This window comes from Aythya ferina (assembly GCF_964211825.1).
Source record: "Aythya ferina genome assembly, chromosome: 2".
Lineage (NCBI taxonomy): Eukaryota > Metazoa > Chordata > Aves > Anseriformes > Anatidae > Aythya > Aythya ferina.
The window spans coordinates 25,868,051-25,892,113 of NC_140297.1; positions in this window are offsets into that span (position 1 = coordinate 25,868,051).

The following is a 24,063-nucleotide window of genomic DNA, read 5'->3' on the forward strand; positions in this document are numbered from 1 at the left end:
TTATTTATATAGAGTGGTCAATCATTAGAACAGGTTTCCCAGGGAAGTGGTAGAGTCCCCATCCCTCAAGATATTTAAGAGATGTGTGGAGGTGGCACTAAGGGACATGGTTTAGTAGATCAGGTTGATGGTTGGACTTGGTGATCTTGAAGGTCTTTTCCAAGCTAAATGCTCTATGATTCTATGATCAACTGAGTTTTAGCAACATCTAATTCCTTTGACTGATTCATAAAAATATAAGGCCACTAGAAATTAAAAATAAAAAAAATAAAAAAATAAAAAAGAGGAAAAAATAAGCTGTCCTAAAAACAGGCTTATTCCTCCCCCCCCACACACACACACCATTTTTTTATTATCTCAAAGTTTATTTTCTGTTTCATATCCCCTTTCAGCCCTAGCTTTATCTGAACAATACTGTTTTTGTGAGTCAGCACACTCTGCTGGTAGACCAAAAGAATATGACCAACACTGAAAAATATTTTTTTTTTCCAAAAATAAAGCATGACATGCAATTAAAAAGTAATCAATTGTATCTTATGAGAAAAGGAAACAAACCTCAATAGTACATAAACCACAGCTCTCCCACACTGTAGAGTTAATTTGTTAATACAGTTTTATTCATCTAACTATATTAATAAGGAGGTGGTTCACACCATTAACTCTATTTTTAAAACAACACTTGTTTCAGAAGGAACTAATTAGATGTGAGGCAATTAGACCACGGAGTGTGCAGTGCTCCAATGGGTCTAGATTCAGCTATCGTCTTTTTCAAGCTTAAAAAAGAGAAAAGACCCTGAAATTGAACTTCAAACCCACTCCTTGAATGTAAGGGGTTGTGGACAAAGGGAAACTCCCAGAATCCAAGGGTGACCCTAGGGCTCTAGTTCTCCTGATTCCTAACTACCTGTGCAAGGAAGAAGCCTTTGAGAGCTGATGACCATCAGTACTTTCTACGTTCTTTGCTCAGCTGCTGAAAATCATCTCTGCAGATTTTAGCACCAGCCATTGTCCGAATTAAAAAGGAAGAATTGAGTTCCCTCATTTTACCACATCATGAAATTCTGTGTAAATGTTTACTATTCTCATGATACCATCTCAGAAATTACAGGAGATTTCTGTCAAGTGTCCTTAAGAGTTTCTCTATAGCTTTGCTGTGTCACCAAGAAGTCCCTAAATCCAACATCCAATACATAGCATTTTCAAAACAGGTGTAATAATTTCTTCTAGTAGCCTTAAATTAGGTCTTAAAAGGTCTTAAAGTAGCCTTAAATTAGGTCTTATTTGTTACCAGCTGTTATACTCATAGCACATTTCAATTTTATTTTAGATAACCTCAGTGACATTAATCTATACTGGAAAGGGCTTTGGAAAAGGCAATAACAGAAGGCAAAACAACAACTGGAAAAATGAGTTATGCATGTGTTGCAGATATTCAGACATACTTATATATGCTATTTTACATTTTGAAATTCATTTGCAATAATATGTCCAGAGATGAGCAGGTTGTTCCATGTGCTAGGGATCCAATAGAACAAAGTCATGTATGTGTATGTGTCCCATGTCCTTGCAAAAACTCTTACCACTGCAGTCCCTGCTTTTTCCCCTTCCTGCTCACTCTACACCCCTCACAGTACCTCAGATACTTCATGTTGATTCACTACTGAACTGAGCAAGCAGTGGTATCTATTATTGCTGATCCCAAATGATGCATTGCTGCCTGACTAAGCAGTGCACAGGATGGTGACAGGCCAGCCCTAGGCTAAATACAGCATAAGCCTGATGAGCTCACATGGTTATCATAGTGTAAGCACCACCAATTTTCACAAAACCTTTAGGAACCTGATTATATTTAATCCTGCTGTCACACTTAGTTGAAATTGGCCATCAGATTAAAAAGATTCTGGAAAAAAAAAAAAAAAAAAAAAAAAAAAAAAAAAAAAAGATTCAGGACTACTGGACACACAAGCTAATTAAAGAACACTCAGATCAACCAAAGGGAAATAAGGATGCAAACTCAATTGTCATTAGACAAGGAATACTTACCTTCATTTCCATCATCAAAAGAAAGCAATGTCTTTTGAATCAGAATCATTCAGATAAGATATAACCTAACTTAAGGCTACCAGAAGAAATTATTGCACCTGTTTTGAAAATGCTGTATATCTTTAGTATTGGTTTTATGTGCATGAACCAGTTCCCTAAGCAGCAACAACTTTCAATTATGTTTAGTGTTAAGTCAGCCATTGTTGCCATTAACATTTTCCTGTTCAAGCATACTATCTGTAACCAGCCACTAATAAGAATTAGTGAGATAAATCTGCCTTGATTTAGTTTCAATGAACCTGCAGGAGTTCTGTTTCTTGGGGGAGTTTCATTTATTTACCATCTGTATCCTCAATGTGTTTTCCTAATTTTGGAAGACTCAGCAACTCTATCAGTCCCTTTGCTCTGTTATTGCTCTTCCTTGCATCAAACTTTGCTTTCCTGTTAAAAATTGCTGTATGCACCATGTTTCTGAAGGGGAAACAAAGCCTCTTAAATCTTATGGACTCTGGAGGTCACATATGTTGTATGCACCCCTTGGAGTCAATAATCTTCTGCATCTGATAGAATTTGCCAAATGGATTCAGCTGCTTCCAGCAGCTGGTCCACGTAGACTACATGGCAGAAGCAGGGGGATGCAGAGCCAGAGGCCAGTATAGAAGAACATCAGAAGAAAAGACAAAGGCTGTTTTTAAAAGACTACAGAGAACGAGGTATTCCCAAAAGAAAAATCAAACTTACTTCAAAAGATCATTTTGCTTTATTAAACTTTGAAATAATTCAGGGAATCACTTCCTCGGGTTCGTTCATTGATATAACCATTTAGGATCTTTTTTTGTTGTTGTTGTTGACTTACTTTGCCTTGAACATATCATTTTGGAGGCCAAAGATTAGATAATATGATGATCATATGAAGTTCTATCCTCGGGAGATCATCTGTTACTTGACTATGGCATTGATTTCTGCCGTAACCAGCTATGTAGGTATCATTGTCATAATCAGTTCCTGAAAACAGTGCAAACCCATTCGTTTTAAAGTGCAAATTTAACTGCAGAGATACCTGTACTGTTAATGTCACAAAGTTTCTCAATTAGATGATAAAATACTGAAATTGGCAAAAACATTGTTTGAAAGCTGGCCTACTCACTTCTAGTACAAAATACTTCTCTTTGAGTCTTATAGCCTCCTGCCTCCTCAAAATGAGAGAATACGTGGCACTAACACCCAAAGGGAATAATGCAGGAATAAATGCAGGAAATAATTTTTTTTTTTTGCCTGATGTACATGACAGTTTCTGTAAGTGCAAAAGGCATTTACATACACATTTAGAGACAGCTGTATTCCATGAACTGGAAAATAGATGATGTTTGAGGGGGTATTTAATAAAAATATCATCCACCTTAAATGTACCATTTACAAAATGTCAATTATGTTTTTGTTTGTTTGTTTATTTTTGTTTGGTTTTGTTGTGGGTTTTTTTTGGGGGGGAGGGGGAAGTTTGTGAATGAAGGAAGAAAAATGGACCTTTCATTTCAAACTGAGAACAGCAGGAAACATTTTCCCAGAACCTTTGTACAGCATTTTGTTTTGGATCCACTGTTTTTAGTGGCAAGATAAAAATAAACAAGCAAAAACTAGTTAAAAAAAAAATAAAAATAACCTAGGTCGAACATGAAATCCTTTGAAATTACGGGGGGAAAGATATGCTTTTGTTCTTCTACTTCAGTTTCTTCTTTTTCAGTGAGGAGTGGGAAGATGGGAAGGTAACAAAAAGAGAGGCAAAGGAGAATGGACTCCTGTTACTCACATTATGCTGCACTGCAGACAAACAAAGAAGTTATAAATCAAACACATTGATTTTCTAGATATCTTTGCACCAAATTTATCTTAATAAATGGAGTTCTTATTTTTAGCTTTCTCAGAGTTGCCAGGTACTGAAATGGCACATGTGAATTACATTGTAGATTTGATCCTTCCAGAATAAAGTGAAGGCAATTGGCAGAGAAGGAAGAAGAAGCTTGAACTACTATAACTCATTTTATTTTATATGTGAAGGACTTCTCATTCCAGTATTGTACGTTCTAAGCCTTTTATTTCAGCTATATGTTTATTTAGAAATCATATAAGTTTTATTGCAAACACATACTTATTTAAAGTCAGTGCTTGTTTCAGTTACGTAGCTGCCAGTACAGTAAATTATGGTATATATACAGTAAACAGCTTACATAGTGTCTTATCAAATGGAAGTGATTCACTCCTGAGCTCTCAAACATGTCATTATTATAGATTATACAATATCCAGATGGATATTTTATTGACAGCTTTGCACCCTTGATGTCAATTCTCAAAATCTTAAATCTGATCCTGCCAGGCTCCAGGTTGGTAGGAAGCTGTGGCATTTAATTTCATACATTCTCTTCTTCCAGTTCATCAGTTCTCTTCACCTGCTAACTCTCTGCACCGCAGCTTAAATTTAATTATCCATGAAATGTCTTCTAAGATAATAGTGAGTCTTGCATCTCACAGCTTATGTAGTCTTGAACATAAGTCCACGCTCCTTCTTTATGGATCTAATATATGATTATCATATGCTGCTCTTCATCAATATGCTGAGAAGGGTCCCACACTGCATTCTAATACTAATATTCCTACATTATAATCTAGTACTGCCTGCTCGCCTCTGGCTTTTAATTTCTTTCATAAAACGATAATGTGTCATGTTTTAATATGGTGGTTACATAATTGTCTCTGGATGTGACTAGCAATTTATCAACTATGATTTTTTTCCTAGCAAAATGTATGTTTACTGGAACTTAAACCATTCGTGAGAATCTTGCAACCTTAGAGAATGGAGAAAATGTCAGAATACAATGTACTGACCCATTTTCAATGGAAAAAGTTTATTTTTTCACTTGAGAATGACTTGTTTACGCAGCACTGTTGAATTTTAGTAATAAGTTATTATTTAAAACCAATTAAATTAAAACAAGATGTTTTGATCTGTTTAAACAACCCATTTTGCTTAAATCCAGTTTTATTCAACTTTTTTTTAATACCTGAAAAACATTCATCTGAAGAATATCTTTGAGATTTTGCTTTTTTGTGTCAGCTGAGGATGACAAATCTCAAAGGTTGCTGAATGGGGAACCCTCTTTCTTATCAGCCATTATGTGTCCTTATATTTCAAGTCTTCTTTGGTGTGTTTAATGTCATCCTTTATGAAAATCTCATCACTGTGCAAAGGCTGGTCCTATCCTTAGTGTGACTGACATGCCTGGCCATTGCCACCCTGCACTTGGATTAATGAACATTCCTCTTGATGCCTCACCACCACCACACTGCATTTCACCTCAACTGGGACTATAATGACCTATGGTCTTCCAGACTCCTTTAGTTCTTTCTAACTTTAGTTAGAACATCACTGGAAGCTGCAATGGTGACTTCTCAGTAACACAACGTGTGCGTGAACTACGTAGATAAAAAGCTAGTTTTCCCCTGAGCTGTAGCATGGAGCTATAGTTAGTGCACACTACACAGCTGGACTGCAAATACCTGCAGCCAAGACACTGTCCAGAAAGGTTTCAGACTAGGAAGGAGGTGAAAGTAATAACAGAAGGACTGGTGGTAGTAGTTGCAACACTGAGCAAAGGCTTATAGGTCTGTCAGATTTCAGTCTGTACCTCAGCAAACACCTAAAGATCATTGACCGACCTAGCCCTTCCCACCTTTCCCCTAAATCCACAGTACCCACTAATTTATTTTGCTTTTCATGGTCTGACTCTGTCTCCTTGTATCTAGCCCCTCACTGTGACTGTTCTTGTTGAACATACAGGATTGACTATTGAAAATATTGTTGCCTTTTTATTGCCATTTGGTTAATATTTTAGGGTGGATTGATTTAAAAGAAACTAATTTACTAGAGAATCAGAGCCATTCATAAGACCCATATTCTCCAATGTGATAGTCGAGCCTTTCTAAAGCTAATAACTGTACTATTAGCTGCTGCATGTGTATTCAATTTAGCATTTTCAGTATGAACTACTTAAAGCCTGACCCCTCTTTCCTGGCAATAAAAAGCTGTGTGCAAAATCTGCAGAAACTTAGAAGTCTGAAATTGCTTGCTGTCTCCTGAGGGCACATGTGTGAATGCTAGTTGATTTGAAGAATAAAGGACAAAATGCCATTAGGATACAGCTGACTCTTGATTCCATAGTCAAAATCCATTGTTTAAATCAGTGTCTCTGTCAGTAAGGAATTGCCATCTCAGCACTTAACAGCATTTAAAGCAGCTAAAGGACTTTTCCTTGATGATATGGCTTCATTATCCATTTTTATAACACAGTTACCTTTCTGACTGTTCTATGCCTCGTTTAGCCAGAACTATTTCTGCTGCACCTAAAAACCTTGGCATTTTTGCTGATGTTTGGAGCCAGGTCTCTAATGCCTTACAACACAATTTTCACAAAATTATTGAGCCTAAAGGTTGTTCTACCTGCAAACTCTCCATATGAAATTGCAAGTTAGCAAATGCATTTTTCTACTTTTAAACTCATTGCAAACCTCTTAATTTTCTATGATACTGGCATGATAGTCTATCTGATCACACAAACGGGAACTGCGTGCAGAATTGGGGTGCAGGTGGAAAACCGGGAGTCCCATTTCAGTGAGGAGCCTCACCATGAGACATGACATCTTGTGGACACGTGGTGCTACAGGCTCTTGTCTTCCCGAGCATGAGACAGAATGGGTGTGTAGTTGCAGTGACCATGGCTCCATCACAACAGCTGTGCAGTACAGAACTTGTGCTTGCACCGAGATGGCTCTAGTGCCATCCAAGGGAGCTGAGACACCCCCCTGTGTCTGGCTGTGTGAACCAGGACCTGTGGAAGGCCTTTCTGAAACAGCCACTGGAGGCCAGAGAGAGTAGCTACCCTAGTGCATTCAAATGGCACTAAATATATATTGATACTTCTACCAGTTTCAGGCTTTTTATCCCTTCCAGATTAATCTTCCTCAACGTACCGAACATGGAAAAGCTGCTGTGTTTTATTACTTGCCCCTGGCTTATGTACACAGATGATAAAAACAGAGATTACTGTACCAATTGAATCCACATACTTAGAGTCCTGCAAAGGTGTCGTTTCCATTTGCCAAAAGAAAAATAGTGGGTGGTGCTAATTAGTTGCGTGCAATTAAGCATCTTCACCACTCCATTTACCAAGGCAATGGAGTGGTGAAGGCAAGGCAATCTCCTTCATCAGCAAGAAGAGAGGTACTCAGGTGAGATAGTTGCCCCAGTGCCCCTGCTCTCCCCATGCAGCAAACGGGTAGAAACTCCCTCAATCTCCCTAGCAGTGTGTTTCTCTTAAACTCCAGAGCATATCCAGCACATGTTCAAGATCCCAAAACTTCAGGCACTGCTGTTCCCTGGTGGCTTGGGACCCAGTTGCAGCATTAAGTCGCAGCACTAGCAGGCCCCAAGATGGGACAAACCTCCTGCAACAAGGCGTGACCTCCACTGCCTCCCAGCTGTGCTGCTTGTACACAGAAGCCAGTGGTAAAACGCAAAGCTCCTAAAAGCCCTCTTCCCTCTCAATATCACTCTGGCTTTATAAATAACCCAAAGTCCCACCGCTGCCTACAGAGGTGTTTCTGATTCTTTGAAACTCCCGTGTGTTTTTGTTTTGTTTTGTTCTTCACCCTTGCAGTTAAAGTATTTTGCAAAGTCATCTCCTCCTCCAGCTATTTAAAACATATCCTAACAACTTCAGGGAAGAGTGCTAAAAGCAAAAACTCCTCAAGAAAGATGAAATCTCCGAAGAACTGCAGCTATTTTGTCAAAGCACAGCAAAATGTGACAGAAACAAAACATGCAAGTGTAAGGAACGGGATTTTTATGGTGGAATCATTGTGAAGCTAAGGATGCCACTCATGAGGATGGTGAGTCTTGCTGGATGGAGATTAATAAAATGAAGCTTGATGGCTCTAAGGCTTAGAGTCAAAATAAGAAGCTAGGAAATTCAATATAAAATTAATCTCATACATGAAACAAGGAAAAGCAGGAACAATTGTGTAATATTGAAAGTCAATCACAAAGTCCCCTGAAGTAGTTACAGGAAGTTGTCAGAAAAGGTAATAAATAAACACCGGAGTTCCTTTCTTACTTCGCAGCAGAGGCATCCTGGTTTTCCCGCTGCACTGTCTATAAGCCATGAAGTGATCTACAACCTAAAGAGGCTGAATGTGCAGCATGCTGCTTAGGGCAGCAGCCACCCCTGAGGAGATGCAGGGCATGGCCTTGCAGACATGGCCACCGGGCCTGTAAGGGAAAGTAAGGGTGGGCAGACACCCAGGCAGGTGTGCTGGCACATAGCTACACACAGAGGGGTGGAGGGCCCCCTACAGCAGAGCAAAAACACACAAAAAAAATGTGCTACCAGAGTGCCAAAGCTCAGTAAATTGGATTGCACACTCGGCCTCACCTACAGGGCCCGCTGTGCCCATGCAGTTCAAACAAAAACCAGCACAGGCCTTCTCCCAAAGTGCCTTAAATTAACATATATATATATATATACATATATATATATATATATATATGTATATATATATGTATATAAATCACCACATCTCCAAAGCACAGTTACATTTTTCAATATTTGAGTCAGAACAACACAGCAGTAATTGTGGTCATGACTTCATAGTAATATTTTGGCATGGCATTTGACTAGGCTTTAAGGAGATATTCATAACATCTATTTGTACATTAAGCCCCATTAACAATATGGCTGTCTCTCTTTATAACAAACTCATTAACAAAGGACCAAGCAGCTGTTATCCCTTCTTGTCTGAATTTTCCCTGTTTTCTTATCTGAAAATTGCAAAGTATTGACTAGAGCGGATAACAATGCAATAACAGAGTGCTGAGGCCCATAGCTTTTTATATTTCTGACTTCACTTTCACAAAATAGTCCTGCAGGTACCATTCAGTCTTAGAACAAGTATCTCTTATATAAAGAGTGTGGGGTTTTTTTGTGTATAACTCATCATTTCAGATGCTGACAGTACGCAGCCTGACTTGCTGCTTTATGCATTACCTGTTTTGTTGCTAGGAAACTTTTGAAGAGAAGCCAATTTGCCATTCAGCTATTTGCTTCATGTGCAGTTATATGGAAGAGGACCTAAGCTGATCATTATTTTAAACAATGCTGTCTATTTTTTAAATGGCACTGCTAGAAGCAGGGAATAGGTGCTACGCGGTAGCATTGGCTATGTATATGATGGAGACCTCTGAAAGTTCAAGAAGAAAGACAGGATTCCTATCCAGTTTTGATTCTCTCAAACAGAGTTCATTTGGCTGGAAAATGAAAATGCACCTGTTTTGTGCTTAGCTTCTCCATCTGGACAGCACTGTACATTATTCAGTGCAGATTTTCAGTGTTTGTACCACAGTAAAAGGCATGGTCCCAGCCAGAATCACCAGTCCATCGTGGGATGGCATCACATTTTTTTTTCAGACCTACTGAACTGAACTAGATTAGTGAATAGGGAAGGCAATACAACTTTGGTAACAGGTTGACTGCCACACTGAATACTTCAGTGTAATTTCCCATTGGTGTTGCTCCAGTGCACCCAAGCTAAGTCAATTCAGCTGGCACGCAAATAGTCATGATAAGCAACCAGATACCCTGTGGTGAAGGTCATGAAGACCTTTGTTCCTGACTGTGTTCACTAAGAAAGCCAGTAGCTTTGTGGTTAGGCCCATCCACACAAATGCATAATTGTAATAAGTATTATCTGCACCTTTTTGTACCTAAAATGGTATGGGTGTTTTTTTTTTTTACTCCTTGGGAAAGGAACAATGCTTATGAAGTGAATGTTGGGAATGTTGGAATAGATGTCTTGTGCTGTGAAAAAGCTGCCTTTCAAAAACAGAGCAATATCCCTCAAAGTTCATATATGCACTGATGGCCCAAAGGCTATAATAGTGATCTAGTAACACATAGTTTTATTCTTAATGCCGCATTCCAGAAAAGTGGAGCATGAGGAGTAAATAAAAACAGGCTTGTCTGCTCCACAAATGTGTGCAGGTTCCAACTCTGCCCTCCACCTCCTACTCCATACCCCATCTGTATTCATGTATATGAGCACACATACCCTTAGGGAAAGAAAGGAAAAGTTTAGTATCAAACAGCTCATGAAGATTTTACTCCAGTAAAATCTGGGTGGAGCTAATAAAGTCAGTGTTGCAGAACAGTGCAACCTTTTGGTTCTACAATTTCAGTAAGGCCTCCCAACACTGCCTTACTTTCTACACTAAGTCTTTAAACAGATCAATAGACTTGGTGACTACTGAAGCTGAATAAGTTTTAAAGAAATAAATAAAAATATGGGGGAACCATGGACAATCTTGGCTGTAAGGAACTGTTTGTCTTGGAGCAGATTTATATTCACGTTTTCTGCCCCCATCTACTCTTTTTACATCTGTTCCAGGTCTTTGAATTCATTCATCTTGCATTTCATTGCAAGTCCTTAGATATGCAGTTTAGAAAACCCAGGTTTTTCAGTATCTATCCTGAGGTGCTCACAAATCCTCAGAGGCTCTTCAAAATTTTGAGGCCAGCCCAGACATTGGTTATTAATACATTTATTGAATTATTTTTTTTTCTTTTTCTCTCTCACTTTTTACTTTTACACCACCATGTCTATGACATCAACATGCATAAGACACATTTTGAAATCGCATCTACAAGAATATGTTTCTTTCATGTTCACTCTCTCACTGTATATAGATAGAATTCTTCAGAAACAGATGTTGCTGGGTATTTCATGTGTTTTACACCTCTGTTTAAATATTTATATAATACCACACCTTGCATTTGTCAAGGTTTGTAAGTGCCTTCCTCTCATGGAGTATAGTATTCTATTATCTTAACATATAATAAGGTATTACTATTATAGCAAACATCTCCATAGTAACATAACTTTGCTTCATGTTTTTTAAACCAATAGTTTTTTACTTACAGTAAAGGAACCTTGAAGGCTAAGTTAGATGATGGAAAGAAAAGGGGAACTAAAACACAAGCATTAACACAGGAAGCAGAGGCTGAAATCTGGTATTCCAGAGTTTCTTCTAAGACAAGAGGATGAACATTAACCAGAGGATATTGGTTGCATTCCATATCAGCTTTTCAAAAGTGCCTTTTATTCTGCATTGAATTTAGAACAAAGTAGAAAAGGAATGTTGGTAGAAAATATATTTGGGAATTAAAATTTGAGATTTTTGGATGTGAAAACCTGACAATAAAGACCAGATCGTGAAAGCATGTATGTACTTCAAATGTTTTGCATTCACTAATCATTCCAACTAGCTCCAGTAATGGCAGGGCAGCACAAGTGGAAATGTCCACATAGAATCATAGAAGTATTGATCACACATCTGTTTGAAGCAGGGCTATTGCCAACACAGGATAAGATGAGATGTGGCTTGATCTAGCCATACATGAAACCTCCCAAAGATGGAGATCCCATAACCTCCATGAGCAACCTGTTCCTGCCCTGCATTACCCAAAGAAAACATTTTCTTAACACCCAACATGAACCTCCCAATCTCAGTGTGTGACCATTGTCCCCTGCTATAGGATCTGATACTGCCCGGTGGAATTTGGCTCCAGTATCTTTGTAAATTCCCTCCCAGCAGTTGTAGGGCACCCAAAAGTGGGCAGAGATGTAGCCCCACTAACTAAGGAGAGTGGGACAATCACTTCCTTCAATTTGCTGGTCACTGTCTTCCTATGTAGCCCATACTAACAAGTCCTCCTAAAGGGTCTTATGCCCCTTTTACCTCTGCTGCAAATTAGCACCTCCAAGGACCTCATTTAGCAGTGTAGGCAGTTGCAGGGAGTCCATCACAGCTTTAGGTTCTTCTCTTTTTGGTTTCTTTTCTCTTCAATTTTCTTCTGAGTGGCAAATTGCAAATGTTACATTTTGATCATTTGCTTTTTACAAATGAGGGCAAATTCTCTGTGTTAAAGAAAAAGTCAAAACCATGAAGGATAAGATCATAGATGTTTGAGGAGGTTGTTTTATTCTGAAGAGATTGTTCTTCCAGCTTAGATTGGTCACCTTTCACCTTTATTAAAAAAGTCATTCATGTAATGTTAATATCAGTAACAGCAATGAAGACCATTTGAAGGTTCATTTTCTGAGAGAAATAAAATTTAGCTCTTATCTTTAGGTAATTTTTTAACTCTGGCTTTACAAATCTAAAATAAACATCCAGAGGCATATTTAACAGATAAGAGGGTTGGAGAAAGAGATTGGAGAACTGGAGCAGGGATTGGAGAGCTGTAGTGTTCCTTTTGCTCTAAGTCCCATGCACTCAGGTCACTTGAGACACAAATGACAACTTCAAAGCCTCATAACTTGTAATTTGGATCACAAAGTCTTCCAGTCTTGACCTCTGAGAACACTTTATCAGGATGCTCATTCCCAGGATCTGAGTTCAGTGAAATGTTTGGGCTCATAGCTCCTAAAAGTCTTGTTGCAACTGAAGACAGAAGAAAGCTGAAGAAGCAATGCAAAATCTGGAAAAATAAAAAGATTAAAAAATCAAATGTTCAGGGTGGCAGCACAGCTGAATTGGGGATGAAGGTTGTTGGAGACTATACCATGTAGTTCAAATTGAAGCACTGGTCGTCTTTGAACAGCAAAATTGAAAAGAGAGGAAAAGGCAACAAGACTCCCATCTATTCTTCAGCTGTAGTTAAGGAAATTTCATAACATAAGTCATTGCCTTAAATCATTGTGATCACAGTGATTAATTTATTCTTTCTTACATAAAACATTTTATTAAATATATCACCCTGATTTGCTCACTGCTTATCAGAAAGAACTGATGGTTCTTGCATTGTATCTTTCAGTTTAACAAACCCTATACTTTTCTCAGTAACAGGCATAGTTAGTGTACCTTGCTTTAGTCTTGTCCTACAGGGAGACCAAATGAATGCTAAAAAAAAAAATACTAGAGAATGCTCTGTATATATCTTGCTTTAAATAAAAATGATGTAGACGAATTGTGATTTTGGGGTTACCTAAGTGTGCAAGAAACTTAAAATCAGTTTGGTGTGGAATATCAAATGCAATATGCACAAAAGATTTGTCCAGATATCATGTTAACAGAATAAATGTACATTTCTTCCAACTTCCACTACATTTGTAACAAAAAATAAGTAATGGTGAGTTCCAGTGTGAAAAGACTTAGCACATTACTTTTACTTAAATATGCTGGGAAACAAAAGTGACAACTGAAAATGGACAGGAAAAGATGCAGTTTTGCAAGGCCACCTTGCAGGGCTAGGCAAAAGCACAGGTGAGGCACACTCACTGTGTGGGGTCTCTTCTAGATAGGTTTGTTGTGCCCTGGAAAGACAGCGTGTCTCTGTTTCTGCTGTGATTCTTGCTAGGTGTCCTAAGGCCTTGTTAAATATTTGTGTTTGAATATCACTGTGAAACCTGCTGTCACCTCAGATACTTCAGTGGCCCTCATACTTCAGTGGGAATATATACCTCAGATACTTCAGTGGGAAGATCTGCAGTAGAAAAAAGGCATGAGCTTAAACCACTCATATGAAAGGCTTCAAATTATTTAGGCAGTCAACTGAAAGTATCACGTGAGAGCAACCTTCACAACATAACCTCCAAAAAGGTTGTTTGCTTAATTGGGACCTACATGGATGCTACAAGCTGAAGGATGCAATTAACTTGTCTAGCTTCTCTCAACCTGAATAATTTGTTTCTTTCATATTAAAATCTCTCATGCATTTCAGCTAAAGCCAGATAAAAGTAATCTGCATTTTTATTCCCCCCTCCCTCCCATTCCAGAGGTGTAAGGACTTGCAACTCCCATTGAAATCAAGTGCTCAACATCTCACAGAATCAATCCAATGACACCTCTGTGCTTCTCACAGTCTGAGATTTGTGTTGAGAACAAAACAATTTCTGTGGCAAAGGTCAATAAAGCTCAAATCAATACTGGTGGCAATTGCCCAATAGAAACCATATATGTTAGCGATATTTATGAGATAAATCATTATAGTAAAGAAAAAAAAAATCCAACATAGCATAAGTATTTCAAAGAACAGCTATGCATCTTTAAATAAATAAATGGGTTAGAACAGAATTGCTATCATGTAACATAAAGGGTTCATTTAACTGCATATTGCAAGTCTATTATGAAGTTTCTTGGAATGTAGGTCCAAATTTGAAGCTGACTTGAGAAAAAGTTAACATTTGATTTATGAATAGAATTTATTCTCTTATATGAGACCCAAGCCAGGCTACTAGAGCAAAAAAAAAAAAAAAAAAAAAAAAAACACTTCAGAATGTAAATTCAGTAGCACAACCTAGAGGCCAATGTCCTCATGCTGCTGCACTGAGAAGACTGAAAAAAAAAAAAAAAAAATTAGGAGAGGTTAAAAATTCAAGAGTAAAATCTCAATTTTAATTTCAAAACATGAAGCTTTCTTTTGAATATTTACTTCATAGTAGAGAAATATTTTGTCATTTAATATCACATATAGCAATTAATTACTATGGTTTGCGCTTTTTTTTTTTTTAAATCTGGCATTCATTGCAGCTTCTGCAACTGTCCTCAATAATTTCCTCTGCATACATGGAAAGTTTGAAGAACAGTAATAACTTGAGAGCTATGAGTGTTTAAAAGGAATGACACAGTAGCTAGTGTAACTTAATTTGCAAATCTGAACTGGTTTTACAGGTCATACCTCCCAGATAAAAAATACTAAGGAGAGAATGGAGTTTGAAATCCACTGCCAGGATGGGACCTTGCAGTTAATGCACCAGCTGTCAGGTGAGCAATTAAGATTGTTGTAGGTAAGCAACAAACACACATGCACACCAAGAAGGCTGCTTCAACCTAAGGGACAAGTCATCATCTCATGGCCAGAATGACTGAACCAGAATTGCTCAGGAAACATAAAACATAAAGGTGGGCCATAGATGTTTGTTTTCCAACCTCCTCCCCTCCACACCCCTTTCATTCACCACAAAGGTTTCTGGGGAGCACAGGAATATTCTGGAAGGAAAGACCCAAGAGGGAGTGTAGGCAAACAGTGCTGTAGAGGGAGCTTGCCCCCTCCCCTGAGATGATGGTCACAAGCCCTTTTGCAATGAGAGCACCCTTTCCAGGTTTGAGATCACAGATGACAGGAAAGCACAGCCAACAGTGGCAGAAGTTCTCAGACACCCATAGCTACATGTAAATTCATGATGCCTGCGGATTAGAGTGCTGAGTACAAAAGTGATGGACACCTTGAGATGTCTCCTAGAGCATCCTGGAATAAAGCTGTTTGTCAGGGTCCACGTGGATTACAATGGCAAGGAGCTGGAGGGTTGTGAGGTCCTTGAGCCAAAGCATGCATTGTTAGGTAAGAGTTGGGGCTGGTACTTCCACAAGAGCATCCTAGAAATGCACCTGCAACTGGGTACAAGGCCAGACAGAAGAAAGATGAAACATGATCTGAAGCGTATGGTTTAGAAAGCATTCTCTGGGAAAATAGTTAAGATTTACTAGGAACTGGAAAACATTGTGAATCCATGGTGCATATGCAGCTGAAGCACATTGAATCAGCTCTGAGTTATGTATGATACCAACCTGCTAACTGACATTACCTTAAATTCTTCCTCATGCAGTTTTTATTAACTTTTCTCGCAAAGTTTAAACTACTGCTGCTTTTTAATTGAGACAACCTTTATTCTGAGACAATTTTGTCTTCAGTAGCCCTGTTTTTAGTTTATTGTGACTCAGACAGAAAACCTTCTGTATGGGCAAACTAAAGCTCTAAAAAAAAAAATACCTTAGTTTCAGGAAGGCAGTTAAAATTTTTTAAAGTCTCAGAAAAATACATGAGTTGCATCCCAGTCACAGTAGAGTTAAATTTCCTGAGTGAGATGGATTTGAGCATTGTAACAATAACCAGAGTATTTCCTCTGACTGCATTGTGTTCCCCCCAAACCCAGAGAGATATGCTGTTATAAGCAAAGCCATTCACTTTTTAAATATCTGAAATTGCGAAATACTTTGTAAGTTAGTCCAATTTAAAAAACAAATGGTCAGCTATAAACAAGTTTTGATGAGCTACAGTGGCACCAGTGAGCAATGAATTTTGAACAAATCTTCTAACTAATAATTTTCAAAGTACTTTGCTCTTCAGGCCATTACTTTATACTGCTGGGAAGACAGCTGCCAGCAGGGTGTGCCCTTTACCCATCCAAGCCCCCTGAAGATGATCCAAACCAAAGCAACATTGTACATTTGCCTTTAGAAAATAAAGTGATGCCATTTAAGCAGAAATGTGAGAGAAATGTTAATAGAATGAAAAATAAAAATCTTCTGCTAGGATTTTGCAGCCGTGCTGTTTTATATAACATTTCCATTAAATTCAACAGAGTAGAAGTAAGATGAGGTTATGGAAAAGATATTATTCTTAATGTAGTGTGGGATATACCAGACAGAAAATTTTACAGCAGTTTAATTCAGCATTAAAATGTTAACCTTTGAGATGCTATTGGCATAAAGAAAAATTAAAATACATATAATGCACGGAAAAATCAGGACATGTAAGCCAGCAGCATTTGCTTTTTATGAGCACTGTGCTAAATTTTGGTGGTGGTGGTGCTTTCCTTTATCATTATTATTGCTGTCACTTATATGAGACTATGAATAGACCTATTTTGTATATTCTGCCTCAGGAAACAGAGTGCAAGACCAAAATTTCCAAGCCGGATAATTGATTTCGGGTAGATACTTAAGTATCTTGATGCTGCTGGAGTCAAGGCTTTTCACTCCCATTGTTTGGTGCTTCAGACTCCTTATCCAAACAAAGATTGAGCATTTCAGCCTCAGAAGGTTGATCTGCATTTTTTTAGTTCAAAACACTTGTGTTCCTGCTTTGAAGCACTGGCATTCAGGTGACCAATCTACCATGAATTGATAGTTGCGACTGGTTGATTGGTTGATTTCATAAATGTGCTCTTAAATGTGCTCTAACAATATAGTATTTGACAATGGCCCTGCTACCCTGCTGGGCGTAACTGCATAAAATAATAGTGCAGTTTTTAACTGCATAAAATAATAGTGCCTGCTCAATAGAGCCTTCAGTCTTCTAGAGTCTCAGTTCAGACATAAACAAGTATCTGAAAGCAGCTTTAAAGTAGTCACAGCCTGTTCATTTCATGCCGTAACTGTTACAGGAATCTTCTTGCCCCCTGCTGCTGCCAGAGTGATCCGTTCCCAGGAGCTGGTACCACTCGAATACCTGGTCTGCTGATAGCCCATAGAAATTTGTCATGGGAAGAGAAGACAAATTTTTAGTGCTGAACAATTTGAATGTGTTTTTCACTTCCCAGAGGGCACCACTGAGACTACGACCATTGTTTTCAGCATGCAGTTCCACATACTCCAGGTGACTGCTGTGCTTCTTCAAGACCTGCAGAGTTTGGAAGTGAGTTACAACACATGGCTTCTGCCCCCACCAACATCTGCAGTCAGACAATGGGTTGTCATTTTCTGTGTTGGACATGGTGCTGGGACCTTGGCCTTCCCTTTACTTTCAACTCTTAAAAATACGATAAAGGCTAAAAGTTTTCCTGTAAAGATAATTGGAATATGACAGGAAAATCTTGGCAGCTTGACTGTGGTGGTTTTTTTGTTTGGTTTTTTTTTTTTTTTCAGTTAAGCTTTATCTTCAGTGATTTCTTTTCTTATTATAATTCTCCTCATTAATATCCTCATGCCACTCCAAAATCAAGCATTCCGCTGTGTGTGCAATGTGGGTGGTTGATTAAATAATCCATGTTTACCAAGGTTTTGATAAAGAAATCTTGAATCTTTTTGTTCCAAGTATCAGAGAGGAACCCCCAAAGACAGAATGGTATCGAGAAGAAAATATATACCTTAAAAATATCAGTGAGAAAATCATTCAAACACCAGCTCACTAACAAAAGTAATCATTATTATTCAGAAAGGACTAAAAATCCTCCTCTAAATCAGCAGACCTTGCTTTGCATTGCTAAGTACAGATCAGAAAAGATACATGTGTTATTTACAGAAATTAAAGACAATGGGATCAGGTTCCACTTCCCTTTTATCCCCTACTTACTGTTCAAGTGATCACACATCTCAAATAGACTCAAACAGATCTTAAATAATGTGCAAACGGTCCATGCAAATAATTTGTTCATTAAATGCAAGTGTGTTTGGAAACGAGGAATAAATTTCTTCCTGAAGATCAGTTATACTAAGAGTGCTGTTAAATGCTGGAAATGTGTAAACATGGTTAAAGTAACATGTACATGACAGCAATGTACAGGATGCCTGGACGCCAAACCATGACTTGAAAGAAAGTCTGAGTCAAAGTCTAATCTGGGATTCAGATACACATCTTGTAGCTGGCCTCAGCCAGCTTTAGCTACTCCTGCTTTCATCTGAGCTTAGCCTTTTGTGCCTTTTCTTACTCATAGGCATGGCTTGACAGAGCTGTTATGACATAGAGCTGGTGGGGCAACATGTGGGAATGAATATTCTAAAAGGACATGCTTGTTCAGAAGGGAGAGGGAAGGCAAAAAAGGAAGGAGACTTTGGATTTTAAGTCAGCGGTACTTATAAATGCTTTGATTTAGATGGCAGTGTGTTCTGCTGACAGCTTCTCAGTAATAATTAAAGAGGAAAATACACTTCATAACACTGATGGACACATGAGGAAGAAAACACGAACGAATATTTTTGTGACCTCTAACAGAATCATCTTCTCATTACTGGAGACTTGAATTACCCAGATACCAACTAGGCACAGGGTACAGACAGTCGATCAAACCTGTGCAATATATAAGTAATAATCTAATACAGTAGATGGAAACAGTCTTCTGTGGATGAGAGCAGAAAATGCCTTAAAGCAGTCGGTAACTAGGGTGACAATGGCCATTACCTGACAAAGTTCAAGATCATTAGGATAAAAGAAATGGAAGAAAAAATAGAGTTACAGATTTCAGAAAGTCGGATACCCATAGACTCAGGTGGATTTCTTGATAGCATCTTCTGTCAGCACTAAAGGAAAAAATAAAAGGGAGCAATAATATTAATTAATTAATTAATAGTAAGGACTATCCAGTTGTGGAGGGGGTACAGGAAGTATATTATAAAATCATTTTGACAAAATTGTTAACAATCATTATGGAGTCCAGCTATAAGACAGAAGTAAAATAGAAGGCCAAGCTACTAAGGATGAATATCGAAGTATACCACAAGTACTTAGAAAGGGGAAGAATAGAATGTAATTAACAGAAAACGTCCAAATCTAACAGTATATCCATAGTTTAAGGGAAGACCAAGGCAATGATATTCAGTAAAATAGCTTCACAAAAAAAAAGAGTGCCAGCAAGTGAGGTAGCATAATTAATATGTTGCAGAAAAGAAAGACCTCATCCCTGAGTATTTAACTGAGCTATACGTTTAAATCATCTGAGTCTGATGACTTAATCCCACAATACCTAAATGGGTTGAATAATAATTCTCAAGTCTGCAAACAAGTATTTTTAGTTATTCAAGGAGAAAAGAAATATTCAGAAGCATATAAGAGGCTTGTCTTTAAACAATGATAAAGGAAGAACTAGTGAATTGGAAACCCAATAGCTTAACTTCAGTTAACGTGAAAAAATGCCCATCGTTATCCAAGAAATTATTTGTAATTATCTAGAAAAAAAAATCGGAGACAAATTGCAGTCAGTATTAATCAATCTACTTCCACACTAGGAAAGTATAGCCTAGATTAAACTATAGGAATAGAAACCCATTCTCAGAGAGTAAGTGATTAACTTTACTGTAATTGTAAGAGATTAACTATAAAAATGGAAGACTGCATTGAGGTTCTGCAGACGTCTCTGCTACATCCAAATATCCTTGATATGATTATTAGTGATCTGGATCTGAAGACATTGCCACCTTGAGAAAATCTCCGGTCACACTGAGGATCAGAGATCTATGAAGTCTTTAAAGTTGGAGATATGGTCTTATGAATCATGGTGCAGGGACAAGAATGTGGTACTTTATTCAGTCCAGAAAAATTGACTGGACAAGAAGATCTGGCAGTTACATGGACAAAAGAGAAGGAAGATTTTTAAAGAGTGGAAAGATAAATAAAAGTTAAAAATATTAAGGAAATGCAAATACTATCCAAAGATGAAAAATGCAATGAGACCTAGCAAAGCATGCAAATCAAACTTCCTGTCTTCTCAGCAATGTTAAGGCCCCCTTCAAAGGTTTGAGTTCAGCCTAGGGGATTCTTCTTCTAGGAAGATATGGACCAGCTGGACAAAATTCACAGGAGCATAGCAAAAGAGCAAGGGAAGAAGTGGGTCCCTAAGTCCATAATGACAGGACATTGAGCAAGAAAGACTGAGTTCAGGAAAAAAAAAAAATCAGTGATAATGCTAGTAAAGCTCTAGAAGAGATTGTCTGAAGAGGCAGTGAAATCTTATTTCTATGCCTTCTTGTCACCCATGCATTTTTCTTAAGCACTTGTCAAAGTTGACATGAAGACAGCTGAAGAACAAGAAGACCCTTGGAGATCCTTCCCAGACACAGCTTCCCATGCTTGTACATGTAAGTTCTCATCCCCTGACTCTTTCTTTTAATGTACTTAATATAAAGCAGCAAATATTTTTATTACTTTCATTACTTGTAATAATTATGCTTCCATCCCCTTTCCCACTTTGCCAGCATGTGGTCAGGTTTGCAACAAAACAGTCTTAATGTTTTTTGAATTTTATCTCATAGGGCTTCTTTTCTTTTGCACTACAGACACCGTGTGGAGCTTCTGATAACTACATGGTCTCCGGCAGCACTTCGTTGTTAGGAATACAATAGGATTAAAGCTAACAAAGTTGTGCATGCACATTTTCTCTACATCTCTGCATGTAAGGAAGGGGAATCTTTCCATCCTTCCAGCAACCATGTAAGACTAGAAAGCAAATCAAAGATAGGAAGCACTGTATTTGCCAGGAACATACAATTAGAGTAGTTCTGAGGTTGTTCTAAGTTTCACAAATTACGTAGTATGTAAAAGGGCTGCAATGATGGCTGCAGCTTCAGAGTTCAGTCAGTTATTTTTTTCATAGAATTTATTTTTCCTGTGATATTAAAGCTCTGAAACTGAAAGAATATCACCCAGTGATTTCCTTAAATCACATTGAATCCTTCCTTAGCCAAAGAAGTTAACTTCACATTTCCTACAGCATACAGAAACCATAAAAGTGCAAGGCACTTGGTCTCTCACACACAATCCCATGTAGGATTTCTTGATTCTCAGCAAATGATGTATTAGTTAGCTACCTTACTAATGACTTCATTTTTCCTAACATACTAAATATGAATAGTGTGGTGTTGCCACAAAAATAGTATATTTTGCATTACTCATTTCCACACCTTTTTCATTCATTATATAAAGTTTATATAAAGACTAAACAAGATTTGAAGCTGTATAATTTAATTTATTAGTTTTAATTTATTTATTAAACAAGCAATCACAACTAGTGATTTATTAGTCAAGAGCTAAAGTGCAGCAATATTCTTGTTTTGCCAAATACTCTCACTTGTCACAAAGGAAGGCTATATATTTTTATGATGAAAATGTTACCTATATTTTTCATTACTCCAAATCTTTATAACCACATGTTTCTATCTGGATGCTGGGTGACATCTGGATCTTCATTACAAGAGTTAAAATCTGGAATAACTCCAGTGATTTGTACTATATTATTCATGCCTGGAGATAGCATTATATCTATGATTTCTCTCATAATGAGGTTGCCTGTTTAATTCCCTATCATTTTCACTGGTGTATTACCTGTGAGACTGATGCTTTGAACTTTATTTTTGTTAATATTCCTCATACAAAGGAAAACCATGCACTGCATTCTCAATTATCATAATTTTACAATATGAAAAGCAAGGAGAAAACTACCATATTTCTGATAAAAATCAGAAAAACAAACATTAATATAGGCTATTATATGTGTGTGACAGTCCTTTCTCCTTGAAGAGAGACAAACTCTTTGCCTTTGAAGATACATTAAGCCACAAGCAGTCACAGCTACAAAACATTGCATTTATTTTTAAAAAGCCAGCTTAAAATACATACATCCACATGGCAGCTATGCTAGCAGGAAAGAGGTATATTTTAAAGCACAGCAGTTAGGACTTCGGTTTCATTAAAAACTGATGACATTCAGAGGAAAAATAGACACTGATTCAGAGCTCTGCTACTAAGTGTCTGCTAGTCCAGATGCTTCAAGTCTGGCCTTTATGAGTTTGCAGATTTGGAAAGTACAGGGCCAGCAGTTCTGGAGGGCAGATATCCCTCTATTTATTATCCAAAGGCCCTCATCTCATCCATGGTGACCATCATCAGGGGCTGCAGTAATTGCCTTCAGGGACACATCACTGCCCAAGAGAAAAGGATTGCAGCAAACCTATACGTAGGCAGAGGGAGCTGTAACCATCCTCCTAGCAGAGCTTCCCAACTCTTCACACACATTTTTGCCTCCTCTTGCACCCAGGCTTCGGAGATTTTTCTAAGAGTGTTAAAATATTTTGATGTAAATGAGGCCTCTGAATGAGGTCAGCCAGTGCCCAGAGCTGCTCCTCATGCCATTACTAAAGAATCAGAGATATTTAATCTGGCACAGCAAGGCAGCTAAAGGGCAAATGGCTCTTTTACAATAAACAGGCTAATTAGAGAGGTTTGGGCAGCCAACCCAGCAGACCACTAGCTGTTTTTCAGCTTGCTCAGCAATGTGGTCTAGTTCACATGAGCCACATGTGTGCTAGTGCTGGCAGAGGGCAGAAGGTGAAGGAAGATCTCCCTGTTGTGCAAAGTGCTGATTTACACCAGACAAAAGTGATTGTGGGATATATACACCAAGACAAGGTCCCTGAGCACCTCAATGTCTGCAGTGTGCTTACCCTCATCCATAACCCACATCATATAGTAACCCTATTTTCATTGAACCATGACCTTGTGCAATTCCTTTTCTTTTTAGATTGTACCTCTCCCTCCACCACCAATAAGTTATAACTGGTAACTAACCTTAGCCAGATCTGACAGAGCAGCAGACATCTCAGACATATGGTTCCTCAAAACACCAGGAAAGAATCTGGAGAGAGAAGGGAGGCCAGAATTAATGCCCTCATAGAGGCAGTTACACCAGAAGGGCTGGTCAATGTATTCTAGCTAACCCTGGATGTATCAAGGACTAGTTTGTTTCTTACCTGATGGACAGCATAGGGCCAGAGGTATTCTAGTGCTGGAAGTGGATGGGCAGGGCATAATGTTAAATGAACAGAACACACTCACTTTTTTTTATATAATGTGGCTGAGGCACAGCAGACTAAGACCAACAACACTTGGCCTATCATTGTCAACAACAGCAAAACTTGAAACCATGTCAGAAAATAAAGTAATATTAAGAAGAAAGCCACTTTGTTGAAAATACTTCATTAGATAAATAATTCTGATGTGTTGAATATTACTCTCTGAATAAATTCAGTGTTTATTCCAAGGCAAAATATTTACTAGAGTGCTTTTATTTTTCCGTACTTTTCTTTTTTTTTTTTTTTCTATAGCGTACCTTGAAAAAAAAATGCAAATTTTCCCACCCCTTAACTAAAAGAACTCTCAAGTTTTTCCCTCAGCCCACATGTCACTAACAAGGTGACACTTTTGCACCCATTTTTGCACTACAATTAAAGAACATAATTTATTGCTTGTTAAATACATATGGTGGAGACATTGGTAGTATCTACAGTAAGACTATATCATATCATGTCTATTTTTAAGTTTACTACAATATAGTATCCTGTTAGAAAGTTGATTATGTAAAACAAGCATTTTGTCTTGGAATGAAAGCTGTCTCTTGATCTCAATTAATCAGAGCAAGTTTTCCAGT